Here is a 24,193-nt window from a genome sequence, read left to right as displayed (position 1 = left end):
CCGCTCTTCAAGCCACATCCTTCCCTCATCCCCGTTATCCCCACCCATCCTCGTCAAAAACCTTCCGCTTCTCTGTTTCGTAGACATTCGGATGTGTACAGAAGTGAGGAGGTAGGGCAAATTCATACCAAATCACCTTTGCTGAGCGAGATAAGGAAAGCCTTTTTACAAAGAAAGCGAATGTTAACGGTGTTAAGAAGAGGGAAGGACTTTATAGTGGAAATGGTGCTAAACTGGGATTAGAAGACCTAGGTCCAAAGTCCTGCCTGACTCCTGTATCTTTGTGATTGGGGCAAGTCACCCAACCTTGGTGGATGTACTTCGGTTCGCCCATCAGTAAAATGAGGATGATACTTGGGACTATTTACTTCATTAGATTTCTAGGATCACATATTTAAAAAGTTGGAAGGGACCTTTGAAAAATGATCCCTATAAAAATATTCTTTGTTGTATGGTGGGGAGGGGAAAGGATACAAGGGGAAACCTAGGGAAAGTAAAAATAAAAAGATAGCAATAACATTTTAAAAAGACTCGTTAAAAATATACATAGCAGCTGTTTTTGTAGTGGCAAAGAACTAGACACTAAAGGGGTGTCATTAATTGAGGAATGATGGAGCAAGTTATGGCCTATGATTTGTATGAACTAATGCAGAGGGAAGTAAAAAGCACCAGAACCACAGCACTAGCATTATAAAGACAAACAGCTACGACAGACTGACCAATGCAATGAGCAGTTAGGATTTCCAGAGGCCTGATGATGAGCTATGTTACCCAGCCCTGACAGAGGTGAAGAATAAGACCAGCGTATTTTGGACATGGATAGTTTGCTAATTTGTTTTGCTTGACTATATGTAACCATTGTTACAAGGCTGCTTTCTATTTCCAGGAATGGATAGAAAAAATATTTTTATTGATTAAAATTAATTGAAATTAAAAAAATTAAAAATATGCTTGTTAGTTGAAAAATGAGGATTTTGTAAAAAATTTCCTTTAAAAAGGAAAAGATCTTGGGTGTCCTTTAATTGGGGGATGGCAGAACAACTTCTGGTATATGAATAGGATGAAAGACTTTTGTACCATAAGAAGACTTGTATGAATTGATGCAGAGTAAAGTGAGCGATGAGTAGAAAAGTTTCTAGAATAACATTACTAGTAGGTTAGAAAAACTTTAATTTTGCTCAACACAATGACTAACCATTATTTAAGAGGGCTAATGATGAAACATGCTACCTACCTCCAGATGCAGAGGTGATGGATTCAGAGTGCTGAGACATATTGGGGGTGGGGTAGCCTAGGCCAAAGGGGGAATTTGTTTTGCAATACAAATTTGGAACAAAGGCCTCTTCTTTCTCAAAGGAGGAAGGAGAGGGGAGGGAAACAAGGTGTTGAATGAAAAAAAATTAAAAATTAATTTAAATTTTAAAAGGAAGGGATTTTTTAATTGTTATGAGGAAAATGTAAATTGTAAAGCCTATATAAAAGTGAATTCTCATTAGCATTATTATGATTACATTCTAAACCTATTGGATACTTTGTGTTCGGCACCTGGTGACCATTTGAATTGGCAGGGTAAAAAACGCAATCTAACTTGTTTGAATTGCTGCCTTCCTCTGACAGGCAGGAAATCTGGGGTCTTCCCTTCCTAAATGTTCTGGATCTCTTCATTTTTTCTCTCCTTCCTAAATGTTCTGGATCTCTTCATTTTTTCTCTTTCTGAAGAGACAATGGCTTATCCTTATGTAACAAATGAAACTCAAACTCCTTGAGGTTTGGTACTGTCTGGCCCCAAACTACTTCTCCAACCTTATCACTTCCCTACAATCTCCACTGACTTGTTTATGGTATTTCTCTTATGCCCTTCATCACCCTTTCTCCTCCTGTCCAATCTGCGGAGAATTCTCTCAGTCTATGCTCAATTCCTCCTTCTTGCCCTCTTTTTCTTTTAAGAATATGTTCTATCTCTTCAACATGAATATATTCTTTTTGATGGCAGGGATTATATCTCTGATCTTTTACTACCATCATCTGCAGCACCTAGCTCCATCTGATTTATAAAAGCTATGCAATAAATGTTTGGCAATTGCATGATTAATCCTATTACAAAAGAAAGTCACTAAAAATGTTTTTGACATTACCCTGGTAGTTTGATTCTAGTTATACTACTTTTAACTTTTAGTTTTTGTAGGCTTTTCCATTGGATTAGAGTATAATATTCACATGCTTGTGCACAATACAACACCATCTAGTGGTTATAAAGAAGCGATAAAGAATACTATGATAAATTCTAAAGAGAAAGCAGGATGGAACTAGCCCAGCAAAAATCTTCCAAAACTAGGGACGGAGCCTGTTAGGAAATGGACCATTTAGTCTCAGGGTTATATACTGTCTGTCGATGCAACAAGTATTGGCAAGTGAATTCTTAACTAGATCAATATTACATGTCACTGGATTCCATGGCAAAGTCCCAATATTCTGATTCCTAAAACTCCCCCTCCCTCCAGTCAGATGAATAGGGAGGCAACTTTGACACAGAAGGCAGGTTTTCATTCTGTCCCACTACCCACAATTTACTTGTGCTTTTCTATTGCACTCTGCCTCTGGTCAAACTCAGATGAAAGGTCAGCAGGACCCTAAGAAGGCATGGGATTGTAGGGTGAAGACTTTACTCTGATATACCTAATCAGCCAGTACTAAATAACTTCCCCTTCCTAAAGAAGTTGATATCACCAACCATTTGTAACCACAGTCTATTCACTTCCCCATGACAAAGAAGGCAATTTTTGTCCTAGCCCTTAAGAAAGACAATATGCTAAGATAACGTGTGCACAGCTGGTTACCCCAAAACATACTAAGTTAATGTGTATCCAGCTGACTACCTAAGAATTCCCCAGTTCTAATCCTATTTCCACTCCTGTTTACCTGTTGATATCCTACCCCAGTTCCTTCATTCTTTTCCCTCCCGGCCTTCAAAAAATAAACAAACGGATACCTGAGCTCCCCTGGCTTGCACAGGAAGACAGATGACTTTTGCTAGCGAGACCAAAATCTTACCAAGAGTTTTGAATTTCTGGAAAGACAGATAAAATTACCAGAGATGGTTACTAAAATAAGGGAAACTGATGGTGTAAAAAGAGAAGATAAGGAACTAATGATGAAGACAAAAGGGAGAGACAGGGGAAGGAAATGATTGGAAAGGAGGGTTCAGTTAGAGAAAATAGAGACAATGACCAAGTTAAAGAGCAAGGAAGGATACGCTTGAACGGACAGCATAAATAGTTTTCTAATGAGACTTTAGCATAGATCTAGCTAAATAGTGAATTAGTACTTACAGTGTTGGGAGGTGGGGTGTCCATAAAAGGAACACCTCTCATGCCTCTCAAGCAGGACCCAGAGTGAGACCTTTCGTAAGCAATAGGCTGGAAGGGAGTCCCCTTGACAAAAATTTTGGTTAGTGATAGTTTAAACTGATACTCCTAAACTTAGGGCACACATAGTAAGCACTTTATGTATGTTTTTTCATTCATTCACTATTCCCTTGGTGGTCTGTATGAGTTATTCATTTTCCCTTAGTCCTGCTAAGTCCAGTACTCATAAAGTTTTTCTAACAAGCTTTTATCTATGTGTATAATGTAGCTTTTATGGTAAAGTTCATTTTTCAAGGGCATTCTGAAATTTAATAGGTATCAAATTAAAAGAAAAATTTTTTTTAATCTTTAGAGCAAGACTGTGAGGTATTATGTGTAAAAGAAACTACCTCCTCCCGCCAGATATGAGATGGAAGGCATAAAAATTAAACTCTTCTGGTGATGGGGTAGAAAGTTTTAAGTAAATCAGTGTATTTTCTAGCAAAAAAAACCCCAGAATTTTACTCTCAATTTTCGGTAACTAAGAGGGAGGTTCCAGAAACTATAAACTGGTATCCAAAAGTGCTCTTTTCTTACATCTTTATGATAAAATATATCTATAAACTTCTGCAGAAAGATAAGTTTTTGCTGAAATGTATACTCTAGATGACAAAGACATACAAGTCACATTTTCCTGTGAAGGAAATGAAGAGATGAAAGAAGAAATAGCATTTATATATCTTTAGGGTTTATGAAGCACTTAACCGATATTATCCTCACAACCAGCCTGTGAGGCAGGTGCTATTATAATACCCATTTTACAAATGAGGAAACTGAGGCAAACAAAGGCTAAATGCCTCACCCAGAGTCACATAGAGAGTATCAGTCGAAACTCAGGACTTCCTGATTCCATGTCCAGTGTTCTATTCACAGCATGATATAGCTAGCTGCCCCGGAGAGAATTGTGGACAGAGGAACAAAATGTGACATACCCTTCTAGGACCCAGTCATTTCCCCTTTATCTTTATAGAAACACTGCTGGAGGAGTGAGGGAATGGAGGATGTTATAGGAAAGAGAGGAACTGGGAGAAACAAAGAAGGCTCGATCTACTGCCTCTGTTTCTGTTTCTCTGTTACCTCTTTCCCCCTTCACCTCCTATCCGATAGAAGAATAATTTTACAGTGCTTTTTTTTTTTATTTTGTCACAAATATTACCGGAAATATAGAAAAGTAGCTTCCATCTTCACTCTCCACTTCTAATCAAACCAGAGATAAAACTTTGGGATCCAGATTTTGTCTCTCTGACTCTAAACATTTTAGGGCAGGACTAAATACATTGGCAATGGGAAGAGAAGAAACTGGAGTTCAAATGGTTTACAGATAATATCTCTAGTCCAAAACAAACCTACTAAAACTTGGTCTTCTTAGTACTTGAGAGGCAAACCTACCCTAGGTCAGCTGCCTCAACAGAAATAGACCCAATAAACCTGTCTAGAGGATATGGAAAGGCATGGGAATTAATAGGAAAATGACCATCAATCTTGTAAGTATTAATAATAACTTCAAATAACTTTCAAACTGCAAATTTTTTCTTATCTATCCTGAGTGGCAAGTTGTTTGGAAGGGAGATTATTAGCTAGTTTAACAACTAGTGCTTTCAAATATGACACATATTCATCATGTACACATGTCAACACATATGAAGTTATGAAGAATTCAGGATTTCCTCGGCCTGGGTCAATAATAAGAGCAAATAAATTTATGTAATATTGTTTTCCAGACTTTACTCATCATTTCATTGGATCCTCCAGATAAGTCTGTGAGGTAGGTATTATTATCACCAATTTAGAGAGAAAACACAATGTGCCATGTGACATATCAATCCAAGTTTTTCCGGATTATAAAGTTCTCTTTACTACGTCTCTGTCTCCACACCATATGTCAACGTGTAAGGTAGCCAAAGACACTAGCTAAGGTCAACAATTTATTATTTTAGAATAATAGCGCATCTGTGAGATAGTTTTTATTATGTATTTGCTTTTTTAAAAAATTGTTCTTTATCAGATAGAGTGTGCCTCTTGTTCAGAAAGCAATAGATAAATGAAGCCCTAAGGGTGAAGAAATACAGATGTCCAAATTTGAAAAACACTGAATCTCCTACCTAAACTGGTTTGCCTACCCTTCATCCACATAAAAGTAATTGTGTAATTATGTGGGGCTCTTTGCACTGGAACTTCCAGTGAGGACACAAGGCTTTCTTTAGTTGACTAGTAAAAGTAAGCTAATAGAGGAGGTAGGGGTGAGGAAGGAAAAGCGTTGGGTTTTTGCTTTGCTTTGTCTCTCTCTGTGAACATACTGATGGGGTTCAGACTCTGGGAGCCTCCTTGAGCTCCCCTTGAATCTTCCCACTGAATTTGGACTTTCTTACTCAAATCTAATCTTCCCATTTGTTCCAGCAGTCTCAGTCTACTCAGGTCTCTGTTGCACCCCCCCATCCTTGATCCCCATCAAAACCCCATTCCCCAGGCTGCTGACCACTCCCATCAAAATCTGTATCCATTCCCATACTGCCCCTATCAAGATCTCTGGATTGCCCCACCTGCTTCCCACCCAAACTCTCCTTTGTCCAATATCTCTGGATAGTCTCCAGCTGTTTCCAGCCTTTGACTCTCCTTGGATTCCCTCTATGGACTTTTCCTCAAGACCCTTCCTAAATCCCTCCTCCCATTACTCTGGACTACCAGACCACCCCTCAGATCCCTCCTATACTCTTTTCTGTATGTAAGTTCCATCTTGCCTCCACGAAGGCGCTCAGATGCAATCCAGCTCAGACTCTGTCTAGCTGAGATTCTATCTGGCTCGCTTGTGAATACAAGCGTCACTAACGCTTAGGTTCCTTAAGAGGCAACCCAATTTGGCGAATCTTTAATAAACTTTATTTTCTTTGGCTTTAAGAAGGCTTGAGTCGAATTCATTCAAGCATGACCCGGACTATTGGTATTTTGGGGTCCCCTATCACCCCTCAACCTCGTCAATACCACCATTTTTCCAGTCACCAAGGTTCACAACCTAGAAGTCACCCTCAGCTTTCCACCCTCATTCACGCCTCCCACTATAGTCAATCAGTTGCCAAGTCTTGTCAATTCTACCTCCATATTTCTCCATTCTGGATTTCCTCTGAATTCTGGATTTCCTTGGCCCGGGTCAATAATGAGAGCAAATACATTTGTATAACATTGTTTTACAGACTTTACATATCATTTTATTTGATTCTCCATAAAATTCTGTGAGGTAGGTATTATTATCACCAATTTACAGAGAACAACATGACATTATAATCCAAGTTTCTCCTGATTATAAAGTTCTTTCTCCTACATCTCCATCTCTGTACCATGTATCAATGGGTAAGGTATTCAAGGGCACTTGAGTTTTTTATTGTCTTCGGTTTGTTTTTTTTTAAATTATTCTTTGGTAGATTGTGCCTGTTGTTTAGAAAGCAATAAATAAGTTAAGCCCTAAGGGTGAAGAAATGCAGATATCCAAATTCTAAAAACACTGAATCTCCTCCCTAAACTGGTTTGTCCACCCTTCATCCACACTAAGGAAATTGTACTATTCTGTGGAGCTCTTAGCACTGGAACTCCTGGCTAGAACTTGGGGCTATATTTAGTTGACTAGGAAAAGTAAGCTCTCCATCTTTCTCTTCTCTTTTCACTTCCAGCACAATCACCCCAATCCATATTCTTATCATCTCATGCCTAAATTATTGCAATAATCTCCTAAGTGGGTCTCTTCTTTGCAGCCCAAATGCCAAACTGATATTCCTAAAGCACAAGTCTGACTGGGTCACTCCCCTGTTCAGTAAGCCTTAGTTGACTTCTACTTTAGAAAACAAACAGATAACTGATTCCTTTGGCATTTAAAAATCTTCACACTTTGGCTCTGACCTATCATTCTAAGACTTTTACACATTTCCCTTCAGGCACTCTGTTCCCAACACAACTGACCTCCACACTGTTCCCCATACATTATCTCCCTACCTCCGTGCTTTTGAACTGGTTGTTCATCATGCCTGAAATACTTTCCTTCCTCACCTCCACCTCTTGGTAAAGTAAAAACAAAAGATACCAATGAAGTTTATTTTTTTAAAAGATTCATGTAGAAAAAAATATAGCAGCTGTTTTTGTAGTGACAAAGGACTGGAAACTAAAGGGGTGTTGTTATTTGGGAAATGACTGAACAAATTATGGCCTGTGATTGTATGACCAACAAAGAATGAAGGGCACAAGCCAAGAGAATGATGAATATAACAGCAGCATAGCAAAGACAGACAACTGTACAGACTTTGAACAATGTAATGACCAGTTAGGATTCCAGATTCCTGATGATGAACTGTTACCCATCACTTCTGAAAGAGGTGATAGACTCAAAATACAGAAGGAGACATACATTTTGGGGTATGGATAAAGGGAGAATGTGTTTTGCTTGACTATATGTACTTGCTACAAGGTTGAATTCTTTTTCAATGGTGGGGTGGAGTGGAAGGGATAGAAAATACATTCTAATTAATTTAAAATGAATGAAATTTGAAAATAAATTATTGTTCATTGAAAAATGAATTTAAAAAGAAGGGATCTGGGGAGTCCATTAATTGGGGAATGACAGAATCAAGTTATGGTATATGAATATGATGAAATACTTTTGTACTCTGAGAAATAATGAATGGGACAGTAAAGCTCCAATCCAGCCATGGATTAGCCCATCAGTCCAGACACTATGTCAGAATGGAATCAGTTTAACTGATTAAGGGAACACTTCCCATTAATATGAACTTGGTGAGGATTCCTTAAAGAAAGTCTTTCTTCCTTGAAGAAAAGGACTTCCCAAATGAGGAATTAGGAGGTACTCTCCCCACCTTCGCCCCTAGCCATTTGTTTTCTACATGCATCTTTCAGTACCTTTGTGATACAAATTTGAGGTCACTTTTCTTAGGGACTGAGTTAGTTCACAGATGGAAGAGTACACTCCGGAGAGGGTAGGGAAAGGAGAAATAGGGATTGCCCTGAGGGAGCACAATCTGCCATTTTGAGGTGGGCACTGAGCGAGCCTAGATAGGGGATTGCATGGGTAAAACCTTATTAAATGGATAGAAGAACCAAACTCAAAAAGTTGAAGTAAGATAGGAACGTAAGTTTTAGCAACCAACACCCTTAGTTATGAAGAGACTGCTTAAGAAACAAAAAGATTTTCTAGGAAAAAAAACAGAGATCATTGTATCTGTTGGTGATTTTAGGCTAAGTTTACATGCATTATATGCTCCTTCTCCTCCCCTGACGGTCTTCTCCTAGTTTGATTTTTTTTATTTAAGGAGCCATCCCTTGAGCAACTACTTAAAGAAGCTTATTCACTGAATGGGTGTCATCATTTTGATGTCATGGTCCTCTTCCAGAACGAAGGACAAATACAACAACAAGGGATGACCCCTTTAATCAAAAAAAATTTAAAAAAATTAAAAAAAGCAAAGAAGACCCTAAGGGTTCCTGGTAAAAGAGAAACAATTACTATTTAGTATTTCAATCCACTCTGTGCTAGGTGGTGTTTAAAAAAATGTTTACTGACTATAGACTAAGGTGTATCTGAGATGGGATTTGAAACTAGGTCTTCCTGAACTCCAGTGCTGTTTGCCTGGGTTCCGGATAATGGGCAAAGCTCTCGTGCCTTCCCAGTCACCAATGGAATGAAACAGGGCTGTGTGCTTGCTCCATGCTTCTTAGCATAATGTTTTCAGCCATGTTCACAAATGCTTTCAATGAGGATGAACACAGCATCAAGGTCAACTACCATACTCCTGGTAAGTTCTTCAATTTGAAAAGGTTACAAGCCAAGACCAAAGTGGAGGGAGTGTTGGTGCATGATTTTCTGTTTGCAGATGATTGTGCACTCAATGCAGTCTCTGAAGCTGAGATGCAACAAAGTATGGATCGATTCTCTGCTGCCTGTGTTAATTTTGCTTAGTAATTAACACCAAAAAAACACAGGTGCTCCATCAGCCACCACCACACCATTCATATGCAGAACCATCAATTACAACAAATGGAGAAGTTTTGAATGCTGTGGATAAGTTCACTTACCTTGGTAGTGCACTTTCCAGGGATATATGCATTAACAATGAGGTTGATGCACGCATTTCCAGAGCTAGCTCAGTGTTTGGGAGGCACCAAAGAAAGGTTTGGGAGAGGAGATGTTAGACTGACTACCAAACTGAAGGTCTACAGAGCCATTGTGCTGACCTCATTGTCATATGCTTGTGAAACATGGACAGTCTATCAGCACCATGCCAGAAAACTGAATCACTTCCATTTCAACTGTTTTAGGAAGATTCTGAAGATCACCTGGCATGATAAGGTATCAGACACTGAAGTCCTTGCTTGAGCTGAACTGCCAAGCATTCAAACTATGCTTCAGAGAGTGTAACTCTGATGGCCTGGCCACTTTGTTCGAATGCAAAATGAACACTTGCAAAAAAGACTATTTTATGGAGAACTTGCATGGGGCAGGTGATCACATGGTGGCTAGATTTGACTATGCAACATGGGAGACACTGGCACAGGACTGTTCAGCATGGCATGCTCACATAAGAAAAGGTGCTGTGATTTTTGAGCAAAGCAGAATTGAGACAGCACAAAGTAAACACAGGATGCACAAATTTGGGATATCCACCCCAAATATTCACTTGAACTATCTGTGCCCAACCTGCGGCAGAACATTCTGAGCTCCTATTGGTCTGGTCAGACACAGTCGGACACACTGAAATTTCATTTTATCATGGTGATGTCATTTTGGTCCTCTTCGAAGATGAAGGACAACAACCAACCATAAGTGCTTAATAAATGCTTGTTGATTGATGTATTGATGTAGGACTGGTTTTCAAAATCATCTGCAAAAAAAACCAAACAAATCCAAACCCACAAAAGTTTTACATTTCTCTGGGTTATGAATTAAACAACTGGAAATGAAGGGAGGGGGCTTGATGAGAAAAAAATATTTTCTCAGGATTATAATTCTCAAGAAACTCATGGATCTTGAATTTCTAACCAATGTCCCAGCAAAAACACTGCTAACAAAATGACCTGAAAAAATGGAAGTCCCATTACTATGGGAAAGAAGCTATCACAGTCTTATTTCTCTAAATTTTATCAGATTTTGAGTCTCTGGATCTTCATTTTATAAAGATATGGCCATGCCACGATGTCATATTTATTTTTTTATTGTTCAGTTGGGTGGAGGAATGGAAGAGAAAATGAGTATAAAAATAAATAAAACGCAGTCCACACACACACACACACACACACACACACGCAGACAGATATTGCCATTACATTTACAGCACAAAAATATTGCCAAACTCAATTGCTGCTTTGTACACAACTGGATGTCCCAGGATTTAAGCAGGCCATTTTTCACCAATCTGCTATCAGTTTCTTAATTTATAAAGGAAAATGTAGGGGGCCTAAGTCCCTTCTAGTGCTATCATTCTATGACATTGTTATGAAGCTAATCAAACTTCCCTGTTTTGACCAGATCCATGAATGACTGAATGACAAAACATTTATCACTGCAGAACACAATGCTCCAAGGATTCACAAAGAAAAGCGGAGGCGGTCCCTGCTTTTTAAATGAAGCAACACATATAAAAGGTCTGACCTACATGTCAGAGGGAAAGGTCCAAACAGCTTCTTTAATGTCATTTCTACAGATAAAATCCTGTCTGTTTCTGATGCAGAATCACTTGACAATGCCAAGGACTTTGATGATGAGAACTTTCTTTTTGATCTAAGTGATTTCTTTGTCATAAGTGCTTTCCATGAAGAGTATAGGATTTTTGTGTTACTCCAAGTCTGATATCCATTTCCACCCCTTATTGCCCATTACAGAGGGAGAGTAAGTTCACTTAAAAATGTGCCAGCATATCCAGCACGTCTATGCCTGGGATTGGTATCACAATGTGTATTTATTGCCATAGGATAAGAATGAAAGTGGAAATTAATGACTTTGGTACCAGAGGTAGGCTGGTACCTTTGCATCTTTTCTTAGCCTGTTTGATTCTTATCTATACACCATCTACTCAGTGTTAAAGGTTTGCTCTACTTTGAACTGAAGAATTCCAGTATCCCCCTCAGGATGTCCATCTGTTGTCTTTCTATTCTCACTCTCCCTCCTTTTCAGATCATGCTTCATATTGTCTCTTATACCACCTCTTAAGTGGACCAAGTCACAGCCTTAGTGTATTACCTATTGTGTATAACCAACATATATCTTTCCATTGTCCCCTGGGTTATTTATAATCCTAGTTCTTCTGAGACTAATGTGTTTTATAATGTCTAAACATATAGATTCACTATGAGATGGTGGAATTTGCAATGGCACGCTGCCATCACTGAAAACTGCAAATTCCTCAGAATGATCCTGCCATCCTATTGAATTCCAGGCTCTCTTCATTATCCATCTTTGCACTTTGTTCAACATATAAATGATTTATATAAGTAGGTACATGTCATAATCTGTGTAATATTCAATTTTCATGCATTTTGTTTTTTTCAGTGTGCATGGTTAGACTTGTCTCATATTACGTGCATTTCACTGAGGAGACACTACAGTGCTTGGGGACTTGAATTCAATCAATAAGGACTTAATAAGTGTTTACTTCCAAGCATTGTGCTAGGAGTTGAAATTATAAATGTAAAAATAAGACAGTTCCTGCCTTCAATTGTGTGGGATACAAAGTATTATAGAGGATACATACAAAAGCAATATACCTCGATGGGAATAGGGACCTGAACAATTGGAGGAATCAGGAAAGGTATCTTTAAAGAGCTGGTACTTGAGTTAAGTCTCAAAGAGAGCTAGGCGTTCTAAGAGGTAGTGGTAAAGAGAGTATTCTGAGCATAGGGGAACAGTTTGTACAAAGGCATGGAGAAAGAAGATGACTCTTATACAAAATACAGCAAGTAGGCCAGGATGAAAGTGAGGAATACAGAGAAGGAAGGAAAGATCTAATGAACTCATGCAAAGTAAAGTGTGTAGAACCAGGAAAACAATATACATACACAATGACTCCAATAATTCTAATGGAAGGAACAATCACCACTAAACAAATGAAAGTGAATGTTACAGAATTATAAGGAATAAGCATGGCTCCAAAGAAGAGTTATGAGAAGGCACCTCCCCCCACTCCTTTGTAGATGAGGGAGGTACGTGTGTGTGGAAAACTGCATATTTTTTCAGAGTTGTTGATTGTACTGATAAGTTTTTCTGATTTGTTTTTTTCTTTTAAAAAATGTTATTTGTTATAAGGGATGGTTTTCTGGGATGGGAAAAGGAAGGACTGCTGCAAGAAAGTTTTGTAAAAAACAAAAGATAGCAATAAAAATTAATTTTAATTGTAATTTTTATTAAATTCATTAAAATATTTATTATATATTAACATACAATATATAATTATACAAGAATATAATATTTATTTATTTGAATTTGAATTTTTTTCAAAGCTAGTGTAATAGAACAGACAAACAGCCTCGAGACTGCAGGTTCCCCACCCCTAGACTAAGCATGCGCTATGATTACACCAGGTCTAACTCATCCAAGCCTCTCAACTCTAAAAAGGGAGAAATGGATAAAAATAAAGAAGTGACTTTATCATCATTTCCTAGAGAAGTTTAAGTGATGCAAAAATCATCACAATAAAGAGACTTGAGAAATTTCAGAAAATAGAAAGATTAGCCACCACATGTAACACCAATGTTGCAAAACACAAGAGGGGAAGATGGCTGAAGACTATCACTACCACTTCACAAAAAAAAAAAAAAAAAAAAGAAAAGAAAAGAGGACTGCAAAAAACTTGGTTCTAAGAGATCCAGTTAAGCCAAATCATCCCAGAAAGCGTTTATAAATGAAACTGGAAGCAACACAACAGACATAAAATGGAGAGACTTGTAAGCATTTTTTAAAATAATGATCTATTCTAGTAAAGCTGTCCTATCTAGATTCCACCATCTCTGTACTGGATAGGGGAGGAAGATAAAGACATGGAAAGCTGCTCTATTGGACCAAGTCCATAGGGAAGAAATCCATTTAAAGGGTGACATAATTTCAAAGTGGCTCAGGTTCTCAAGCTACTTCAGAGAAAGGATGACTCTAATAGAATGGAAAAGATCATACATGGGGCTTTAAACAAAAAAAGTAACAGAGAACAGAAGGATCTCTCAAATGTCACCAGGTCCAACCAATACCTGAATAAGAATCCTTTCTATGACATATATGAGGAGCAGTAACTGAGCCTTTGCTCTGAAGAAAAACAGTGAGAGGTAAGAGGCTGCCCATTTCACTTTTGGATATCTCTAAGATAAGAAACACTTCCTCATTTCAAGATTAAATTGGTCTCTTTCCAGCTTCTATACCTTGTTCCTACTTCTGCTGTCTTGGGTAAGCACAAGAAATCTAAGGAATCTTCCATGTCTTCCCCTCAAGTATCTGGATACAGACTATGGCATACTCTGTCAAACTGTACTTGATGTTTTAAATTATTTTCATTTGTCACAAGGGATCAGTTTGGGATTAAGAGAGCAAATAACCGAATATGATTGTGGTATAAAAACAACAAAAAAGACATCAATAAAACTTATTTTAAATGTATGTATATGTTTATACTTATATCCATATACTGTACATATGTTTGAATCTATCATGCCCCCTTCAACTAATGAATCTTCACAGACCCTCTTCTAGATGCCCTTCAACATCTATGCAGCTAGGCAGTGGGTGACATGCAGAGAGCAATAGACTTGGGGTCGGAAAGATCTCAATTCCAAAGCCAGTTTCAGATTTCCTAGCTGTGTGACCCTGGCTAAGTCACTTAACCTTTATTTCAAGTTTCCTCATCTATAAAATAGGGATAATAATTGCACCTAACTTCCCACCTAATTTGTAGGATAAAAGGGGATAATATTTGTAAAGTATTTTGCAAACCTTCAAGTGCCATACAAACATTAATTATTGCTGCTGGTATTGTAACTCATCATCATTTTCATCAACATACTCCCTAAAATGTGGTCCCTGGAAGAAAACACAACGCTCCTGAGGGGTCTAACCAGGATACAGTTTGGTGGCACTGTCACCTCCTTACTCCTGGAACCTATGATCTTTTTGGCTGCTCCATCACCTGAATGACTCATATTAAGTTCGCAGTCTACTACAACCTTACAACAACCACTATGAACTTATCCTTGCTTGAGAGAAGCCGGGAAATGAAGATGAAGAGGGAGAGTGTTCCAGACATGGGAGATAGCCAGTGAAAACGCAGAGCTGGGAAACAGACTGCAAAGGTAGGAAAGGGACCTGGTTACAAAGGGCTTCAAAAGCTATAGAGAAAATGTTATATATTTGATCCTAGAAATAATAGGGAGTCAATGGCTTTTACTGAGTAGGGAGGTGCAGACCTGTGCTTTAGGGAGCTGTGGTTTGTCTTGTGTTCTGAAAGAGGACCATGACATCATGAAGGTCATGCCATGACTTGCAAGTGAATTGGATTTAAGTGAGGAAGGGCTGTGTAAGGTCACCAACCTCACTTTCTCCTCTAGAGCCATCTGGATCCAGTAGCAAGATATCCATCAGGACAACTGGAGATGGCCCAGGATGCAGTGGGAGGCCTTGGCCTTTTTAAGCTAAGGTCTTTTCAGATTCTCACTTTTAGTGAGGCAACACCCATTCAGTGAATAGGTGAGTGAATAGATGACTCCTTTAATAAAAAAAAAAAAATCGAACTGGGAGAGGAAGACCTTCAGGGTTGCTGGCCGCAAGAGAAACAGTTAATATTTACATTTACTCTGAGCCAGGACTATGCAAAAAGAGTGTTTCAGGAAAAGAACTTCCTCTCTCAATGCAAATATACCTCTGTCTTCAGAGAACTGCCTGGGACACTCAGAGGTGAATCAAGTGACTTATTCTTGGAGCCTACCATCACATTAACTTTTAACTGCTCCATTACACCATTGACTCATATATAAACCTTGCAGTCCATTAATATAGGAATCAACAACTATGCTGAGGTTGTTTCAATCATGTCTAACGCTTTGTGACCCCATTTGGGATTTTCTTGGCAAAGATACTGGAAGAGTTTTCTATTTCCTTCCCCAGCTCATCTTAGAGATGAGGAAACTGATTACAAAAGGGATTAAGTGACTTGCCTGCCAAAGTCACACAGCTAGTGTCTGAGGCTAGATTTGAACTCAGGAAGTTGATTCTTCCTCACTCTAGACCCAGCACTCTATTCACTGGACCACCTAGCTGCCCCCTCAACAACTACAGAACTGTTCATGCCTATAAAATGCAATTCTACTCAATTCAAATGTGTATGAAGCAGGCATGATGTTGGGAAGACCAGAATTGCATGACCAGCATGTGGCAGAGGGAAAATTAAATTTAAGTCTTTTTCACTTTAATTCTTATCTATCCACGATGCCTCTTGAAGGGGCTTAGATTCTTCTGAATATCCTATGAATGCTCATCATGTCTTAGAAATGGCAAATATAATATACATGAATTTTCTTAGAATTATTGAACATTAAAGCTGGAAAAATCCTTAGAGATTACCTGTTTCAACATCTTCTATTGACAGGTGAGATAACTGAAGTTCTTGTCCAAGGTCATACAGCTACCTAGTTAAATGGTAGAGCTCAGACTAGGAGCCAAGTCTATTCACTAGAGCTCCAGTACTACTTTTCATTATTTTCACATGCTATCTTTCCAATTATTTAATTGAAAGCATACTCATAGTAACAAATACCTATCAAGGCTCCAGGATTTGCAAAGCACTTTACAAACATGATGCTGAGCTGTAAGGTAAGTACGACAGGCACATTACTCCTATTCAGATAAGGTAACTAAGGCTGAGAGGTGAAATGATTATTAGCACATGATACTGAAACTTGTGTCAATAACAGGGTTTAAACAAAGGCCTGCCTGGTCAAGCATGCAATAGCCATGTTCAGTAGCCTTTGCATTCTACCATGCTATGTCATTGTGGGTAGCTAGCTGGCACAGTGGATAGAGTGCTAGGTCTGGAGTCAGGAAGACTCATCCTCCTGAGTTCAAATCTGGCCTCAGACACTTACTAGCTGTGTGACCTTGGATAAATCACTTAACTCTGCTTGCCTCAGTTTCCTCATCTGTCAAATGAGCTGGAGAAGGAAATGGCAAACTACTCCAGTATCTTTGCCAAGAAAATCCCAAATGGGGTTATGGAGAGTTGGACATGACTGAACAGCAATAAATGCTTCCTCACCTATGAAAAGTCCCTATGGGGGTAAAAAAAAAAAGGTCCTATGCACTGGTAAATGGGGCAAATGCTAGAAAGGTTACAGGAATATGGTCTTATCTTGTTGCCATTGGAAAAAAATCTATGTATAGTTAGCACATCAAGATGTCAATATCAAGAAATTCAAAGATAACCAAAATGCGTTGTGTTGGATTCATTCTAAATTCACAATATCTCACCTTAACTAAGCCTTCAACTATTTTAGATAATATTTTTACTTATCTCATGTACTTTTATCCAGTTCACCATAATGGTACTTCTAAACTTTTTTCATTTTTAAGTACCCAACTGTGACCCCCCCCACCTCCTTTCACCGACTTTACTAGGAACAACTTTCCCAAAATAGCCTTGTATCTTCAGTCATCCATTCTGGCACTCTTCCTGTCCTCATTATCAATTCTATCATCTTTCTCTTCTATCATGCCCATTCCAAACATGGTTAGGGCTCCCCCCACCTAAAAAAATATTTTGTCAGATCTGACTAGACCCTCCAACTATTCACTGTTTTTACTCTTTCATTTCAGCAGCAAACTTCTTAAAAGTATAGTATCCTCTTCCTGCCTTGATTTCCTCATCCCTTTTCACTTTCTGACTCTTTGTAGTCTGGTTATTGGCTTTCTGGTAGTGACTGCAGAGTATTCTTCTCACAACTGATAGGGCTGATTCAGTTGGTCATACTGGCTTTCCCTTGTCCAGTAACCACTTGTCATCTGTCATAAGATCTGACACAAGACAATGTTTATGTATTGTTTACTTTATCCCAGACCTGAGATTTTATTGGGATGGGGAACTTCTAGTGAGCACACTCCCTTTACTATACAGATATGTACCTGCTCTTCAATTTACAGTCTGAGAAAGTAGCCTAGGGTTCCATAGCCAGTATGGGCCAACAGTAAGACTTGAATGGAGGTTGTCCTAACTCAGAGGGCCCAGCTATTTATCTACTACAACAAGCTGGGATAGATTGCTCCATAGGAGAGAGCAAAGGTGTGCCTGGAGTAATGAGGAGAACCAGTGTTGAAAGAAGACACATGATTAGTTTCAAAAAGGAAAAAAATGACCAAGAGTGTTCAAAGGTCATTACTGACTTTGAAAAGAACAGTTCCAGTAAAATAGTAGGAGAAAGGAAAAGGAAGGGGAGGCAAGGCTAGACCACTTGGGAAACGTCTGCATTAAGAAGGCTGGAGCAGGAAGCGGAGCCAGCAAAGGAAATGTACCAGTTTCCAGAGAAGAAAAAGGTTAACCAGCCAAGTACAAGAGTCATGGTAGCCAAGAAAGGAAACAGGACCAAGGGGGAAGAAGTTATCAGCAGTGTCAGATGCCCCAGAGAAGTCCAGGAAGGCAGAAGTTGAAGAAAAATAAACAAAATACAACAAACTACTGTATTTTGGTCACTGGAATAGGGACTGGACTTTTAATTTCATTACAGAGAATCCCCAGATGAAGAAACTCCCTCTAACAATGCAAGCTGGCACATTCACTGCAACTTATGATCTTAAGAGCATTGCCTAGGGCCCTGAAACGTTAAACAGGCTTATCCAGGGTCATCCAGCCAATATGGATCATAGACTGAACTTGAATCTGGGTGTTCCTGGTTTCATTGGTAGCATTCTGTCCACTATACCATGCTGCTTTTTGATAATTGGGAAGACCATAAAATCTGTAATATCATTGTTTCCATTAACTAACTCAAATGCCTAATGCTTTCTACCTCACTAGGTGAAGACATATAATCATTTGCCTACAGGAGAACATTTTAAAGGGCCCTACAAATTCATAAGACAACCAAACGGAGAATAAAGGAGAGGTAAAATCTGATCCTTTTTTAGGGGAGTAGGAGGAGACCTATTGCCTTATTTCTTTTATGTGGTGACTATATCAGCACATAAAAGATTAGCAGTATAATTATCCTAGCAAATGGTCAATATGCTTGAATCTACTGAGCTTAACTCCTAACCTTGGTCAGGTATCTTGCAAATGTTTACCTCAACATGTTATCTCCTTGGTTATATCGCATTTTATACTTTAAGTCTATTTGTCAGCTCTGTTACTTTATTCAAGCAAACTTGGTGACCCTTTGTCAGGATGTTGTAGAGGTAACTTATTAGATAGAGGATGAATGAGATGACCTCTGAGGTCTATTTAATTCTATGATTGATATTTTGGGCATAGAAGTACTTTCTAAATGTCTTTCATTAGAGAGAAATACATTCTATAGAATTATTACATACTATACTGATAGTAAGGATGATTGCTGAAATTCTATAGTTCTTTAAGGTTTATAAGGCACTGTTCCTACATAATTATCAATCCGTATTATTATCCCCATTTCTCAGATTAGGAAACAGATTTGGAGAAGAGACTTGCCCAGGGCCATGATATGTCAAATGGAATGGAATCCAGATCTTTCCTGACTCCAAACCCAGCTCTTTTTTCTCCATGCCGATTTCTTCTCTTAATGATAAATAAGGAATCCGTTAGTAGACTATACACAACATTAGAAAAGCTAAAACTGTTGAGAATATATCTAACAATCTTATCTACTTTCACTGTGGAGAGAGGAAGTTTTGAGGGCAAGGAAGGAAGGGACAAAGTGCACCGAGGAGGAGTGTCACAGCCTAGACTCCTAGTCATCTGATGTCTACTCTGTCCCTAGTGTCATTCTAACCAAAAATAATAAAGAAAAAAACAGAACACAAAGTAAAATTTCATATTTTAGAGTTACAAATATACTTCAATAAAGTTGAAGAGAAGTAATCAGCTTCTTCCCAATCCCATATGAAACTATGGCTCTAGAGGTACAGGACGGGTGCTGACACTGATACACCCCTAGCCACACCTTTGCTCAAATTGAAGAGCCTGGGCAGAGACACTGAGAATCTCTGAATTGCCATTCTCAGCTAAGAAGACTGAGCACTGGACTTGGGCTCGGGAAGACTGAGTTTAATCTTGTTTCAGATATTTGCTGTCTGTGGGACTTCACCTTTCTCGGTCCTAGTTTTCCTATCTGTAAAATGAAGATAATAATTCCGCCTACCATATAGGGTTGTTGTGAGGATCAAATGAGATAACACCCAGAGAGCGCTCGCTTTACAAACCTTCACTTGCTTTTGAGCCATTATTAGTAATTATTATTAGTGCTTGACAAAATTGGGTAACTACTAGATCTATATCTGTAAATTTTTTTAAAAAGGGATTAATATGTAAAAAAAAGAAAATACCCGTTGTTTTTGTGGTAGCAAAGACCTGGAAACTGAGGGGGTTTGACCATCAATTGGGGAACGGTTGAACAAATTATGCTATATGAATGTGATGGAATACTACTATGCTGAAAAAAATGATGAAAGGGACAGTTCTGGAGAAACTCGGTAGGACCAGTATGGACCGACACTTAGCGAAGTGAGCAAAAGCAGGAGAACAGCTTCTATGATAATAATAACAATATTGCAAAGACGGATTTGAAAGACTTAAGAACTCCAATCAATGCAACGACCAGCTATGATTCTAAAGCACTCATGAGACTTGCATACATATAATTGTGTGTATATATATGTATAATGTACACATATGTGTGTGTATATATGTGTTCATGTAAAAATTTACATACGTGGTCAATGCTGGGACAAGGCTTCCCCCCCTTCAGTGTTTATGTAAGGACAGGAAAAGAGAGGAGGAAGAGAAGACAGATTTGCATTCTTTAAAAAAATAAAAATTTAAAAATGAAATACAGCATCAACTGAATTTCATCACTGCATTTGTATCCATCAATCAAAAAGTAGAAATCATTGGAGACAAAAACAATGGATTTGAGTAAATAAAGATGTTAGGGTTTTACACAAAATTTTATTTTAAATTAAAACAAAATGACCCAGAAAATATTTGAAATAAATATATCTGATAAAGGTCTGACATCCAAAATCTATTTGAAACTGATGCATATTTTTGAGACCTACATACACCTACATACACTACATACACCTACATAGACCTACATACGTCTACATACACTACATACACCTACATAGACCTACATACACTACATAGACCTACATAGACCTACATACACCTACATAGGCCTACATAGACCTACATAGGCCTACATACACCTACATAGACCTACATCCCCAATTTCAGTTTTGGGGGAATTACTCACAATTGGGTCAAAAGTTATAAAGACAATTTATAAAGGAAAATACACAAAGTATTGGTAACACAAAAAGAGGACCCAATGACAACAAATTGTTCCCACTAGAATTTTCAACAGAGCAAAGGATAACAAAATCCAATGCTGGCAGGACTATGGGGAAACAAGGACTTTATCGCTGGTAGAACTACAGACCAGTGTAAACATTTTGGAAAGTGCTATGGAAAAATGGAATGAGTCACAATACTCCTATTTTTTAACCTCAAGTGTTTACTATGCAGTGATTCCATTAATAGATCTTTATCTCAAAAATACCATAAAAGTGGGGAAGTGTTAACTCTACACAATAATATTCATAACTGCTCTATCTATAATAATAAAAAGTTGGAAATAACTTATATGTCCAAAGATATTAAAGAATAGCTGAAAAATTATGGTACATTAATATAATGTAGTATTATAATGCTATAAAATATAAATATGAGTCATACAAGGAAATGTGAGGCCAAGTGATGCATTCTACATTATTCTAAAATTCAAAGAAATCAGCAAATCCAGAATTTCAAACTAACTACAATGAAGGAGAAGGAGGAGGAGGAGGAAGAGGAAAAAAGGAGCAAAGTGGTAGCACTGGCAGGCCTGCACACCTTAAAAAGGTATCTTCTTGTTTATTTATACAATTTCTTCTTGTTAAGGGTTAAGAAGAGAGTTTTTTGGAGGGGAAGAGAAGGTAGATGTGTTCTTTGAAAAAATAAAAATTTTTAAAAATACAATAAATTTGAAGATAAAATACATATTTTTATAAGTTAATTTCATTATATTTTGATAGTCGATAAGGACACTTTCTCAGTCTGACAAAAGCAATCATAGCTGGGCATTCAAGCATCTTCTAACTCTCCTCCTCTAGATTTGTATGGTCCTTGTGGTTCCCCTCAGGAATGTCAGACTATGAAAAGGACTGGTAGAAGTATCAGAAAGAGACAAGGATCAATGAGTCTTCCAAAAATAAAGAAAAGGGGAGGGGGTTGAGAACTCTTGGGACTTCAAAAGAGTAGCAGAGGCGATCCCATTTTCCTCACCCTAGGTTTTTCTCTTCTGGCTAAAAGGGGCATGTCACAATAGATAAGCTCCTTTATAGCTCTAAGACTTGTAATTTTCACTCACAGCTAGAGAAGTGGGATGGGAGGAGGGTGGGAAAATTAGAAGGCAAAAAAGGCACATTGTTTTTCTCTGGGAATGGGGGAATTAGATCTGGAGCTGAGAATTCTAAGGGGGAATCTGAGCAGGCAAACCCAAAGCAGGACCTGGTGTACAGGGAAGATAAACTCTGAGTATCACTTGACCGTTTCAGTCAATCTGCTAGCACCTACTACATATGCCAGGCACTGTGCTAAATTACAAAGAAAGGCAGAAAAACAATCCCTGCTCTCAAAGAGCTAGCAGACTAATGGTGGTAAAACAAACATGCACAAGGCACTGGGATTAAGGCAGGTCAGAAAAAGGTGGGACTGACTGGGACCTAAAGGAAACTAGAGAGTAGAGAAAGAAGAAGGAAAGGATTCCAGGCATGGGAACAGCTGGTGAAAGTACTTGAAATCATGAGATGGAGTGTCCTGTGTTGGGAAATGCAAGGAGGCCAATGACATGGGATGGAAGAGTGTGCAGAGTGGGGTTAAGAAAACTACAAAGGCAGAAAGAGGCCAGGCTAGGAGGGCTTGGAAAGCACACCTGAAGACTCATGTTTGATTCCGGAGTCAGCAGGGAACCACTGTAGTGGAATATGGGGATGATGTGGTCAGACCATGGCTTTAGGAAGATCTGACAGCTGAATGGAGGGTGGGGAGAGACTTGAAGCAGTGATATCCACCATCAGCAGGCAACTGCCATAGTTGAGATGTGAGGGGAAGAAAACTTGCACCACAGTGGTGATAGTATCAGTAGATCAGTCCATAAACTTTAAAAAAAAATTATATAATTAATTTATTTTTAGTTTTCAACATTCACTTCCGTAAGATTTTGAGTTTTAAATTTCCTTCCTTTCCCTCTCCACCCTCCCTCCCCAAGATGGCATGCAATCTGATATAGGCTCTACTTATATATTCATTTTAAACATATTTTCACATTAGTCATGATGTAAATAAGAATTAGAAGAATTCTTGGGAGGAAACATGAGAAAGAAGAAATAAAACAAAAGGAGAACAAATAGAACGCTTCCATCTGCATTCAGACTCCACAGGTCTTTCTCCGAATGTGGATGGCATTTTCCATCATGAGTCTTTTGGAGTTATCTCAGATCCTTGCTTTGCTGAGAAGAGCTAAGTCTATCGAAGTCAGTCATCGAACTCAGTAAACCAGGAAATGTGGCAACTTGTTGGAGAAGTGGATAGAGCTGGGTCTGGAATCAGGAGGAATTGAGATTAAATGGAGCCTTAGGCATTTACTAGCTGTGGGTCCCTAGGCAAATCACTTAACTTTTATTTGCCTCAATCTCCTCAAATGTAGAATGGGGATAATAAGAGTACCTTTCTGAAAGGGTTGTTGCAAAGATTAAATAAGCTAATATTTGTGAAAACCCTTAGCACCTGGCACATAGTAGGCACTGTATAAATGCTTGTTCCCTCCCCTTCGCCTTCCCTGTACCAAGTACTAGGGATACAAAGAAAGTCAAAGTACAGTCCCTGCTCTCAGAGATCACAGTCTAATGGGCTAGACAAGAAAAGGTGATATCCTCTGTTTTGGGAACAAAGAAAGTTCCTATGGAGACTAACCATTTTATTATAATATTATCAATAGTTATTAGATTATATTGGAATAATTATATGATTTTATATTTACCCACCCTACTACTGTCATCTCATCAGGTAAGACACTGCGCTTGTGGTTTCATTTAGTACACTGGGCTCCGAATGTAACAGATAGCCAAGTTTCTCTCTCTTATATTTTAATTTTCCATCCTCAGATGAGTCAGTGTAGAGAGAGCTTGGTCAAGGCGGGCCCGGAAACCAAACAATTATTTCCTTCCTCCCACCTTAGACATTTGTCTGCATGTGTCGACACTAGCAACATTAGCTCCACCTTCCTGCGTAAGAGAATGGGCAAGAAGACGTGCCGAGGATCAGCTGAGATATCTAAGGGGATCCTTTCGTAGACCAAATGGTCCTGCCCCTTTTTCGTCACTGCTCTCCTTCTGAAGAATTCGTGATCTGTTCCTATGGCTGTTTCAATTCCACCAAGCAGAGATGCTGACATCTCAGGGAGGCAGGGGAGGGGGTGGGGTGGAGTGGGCTGCTTGGTTGGTTTTGGGGTTTCTTTTGCTTATTTTTGTTTCTGGT

The 24,193-nt window shown here is 38.6% G+C and overlaps 1 long non-coding RNA gene across 1 annotated transcript; it reads left to right on the top strand.

The window, feature by feature from the left end:
• Nucleotides 1-26: 26 nt before the first annotated feature.
• Nucleotides 27-24,110, top strand: LOC140533659 (uncharacterized). Its single transcript, XR_011977020.1, has 4 exons — nucleotides 27-111; nucleotides 18,437-18,524; nucleotides 21,404-21,517; nucleotides 23,895-24,110. It is a non-coding gene; the product is annotated as an uncharacterized lncRNA (long non-coding RNA).
• Nucleotides 24,111-24,193: the final 83 nt, after the last annotated feature.

This window comes from Notamacropus eugenii, chromosome 3 (assembly GCF_028372415.1).
Source record: "Notamacropus eugenii isolate mMacEug1 chromosome 3, mMacEug1.pri_v2, whole genome shotgun sequence".
Classification (NCBI taxonomy): Eukaryota; Metazoa; Chordata; class Mammalia; order Diprotodontia; family Macropodidae; genus Notamacropus; species Notamacropus eugenii.
Note: the sequence above shows the minus strand (reverse complement) of the source record. Positions and strands in the feature narration are given on the sequence as shown.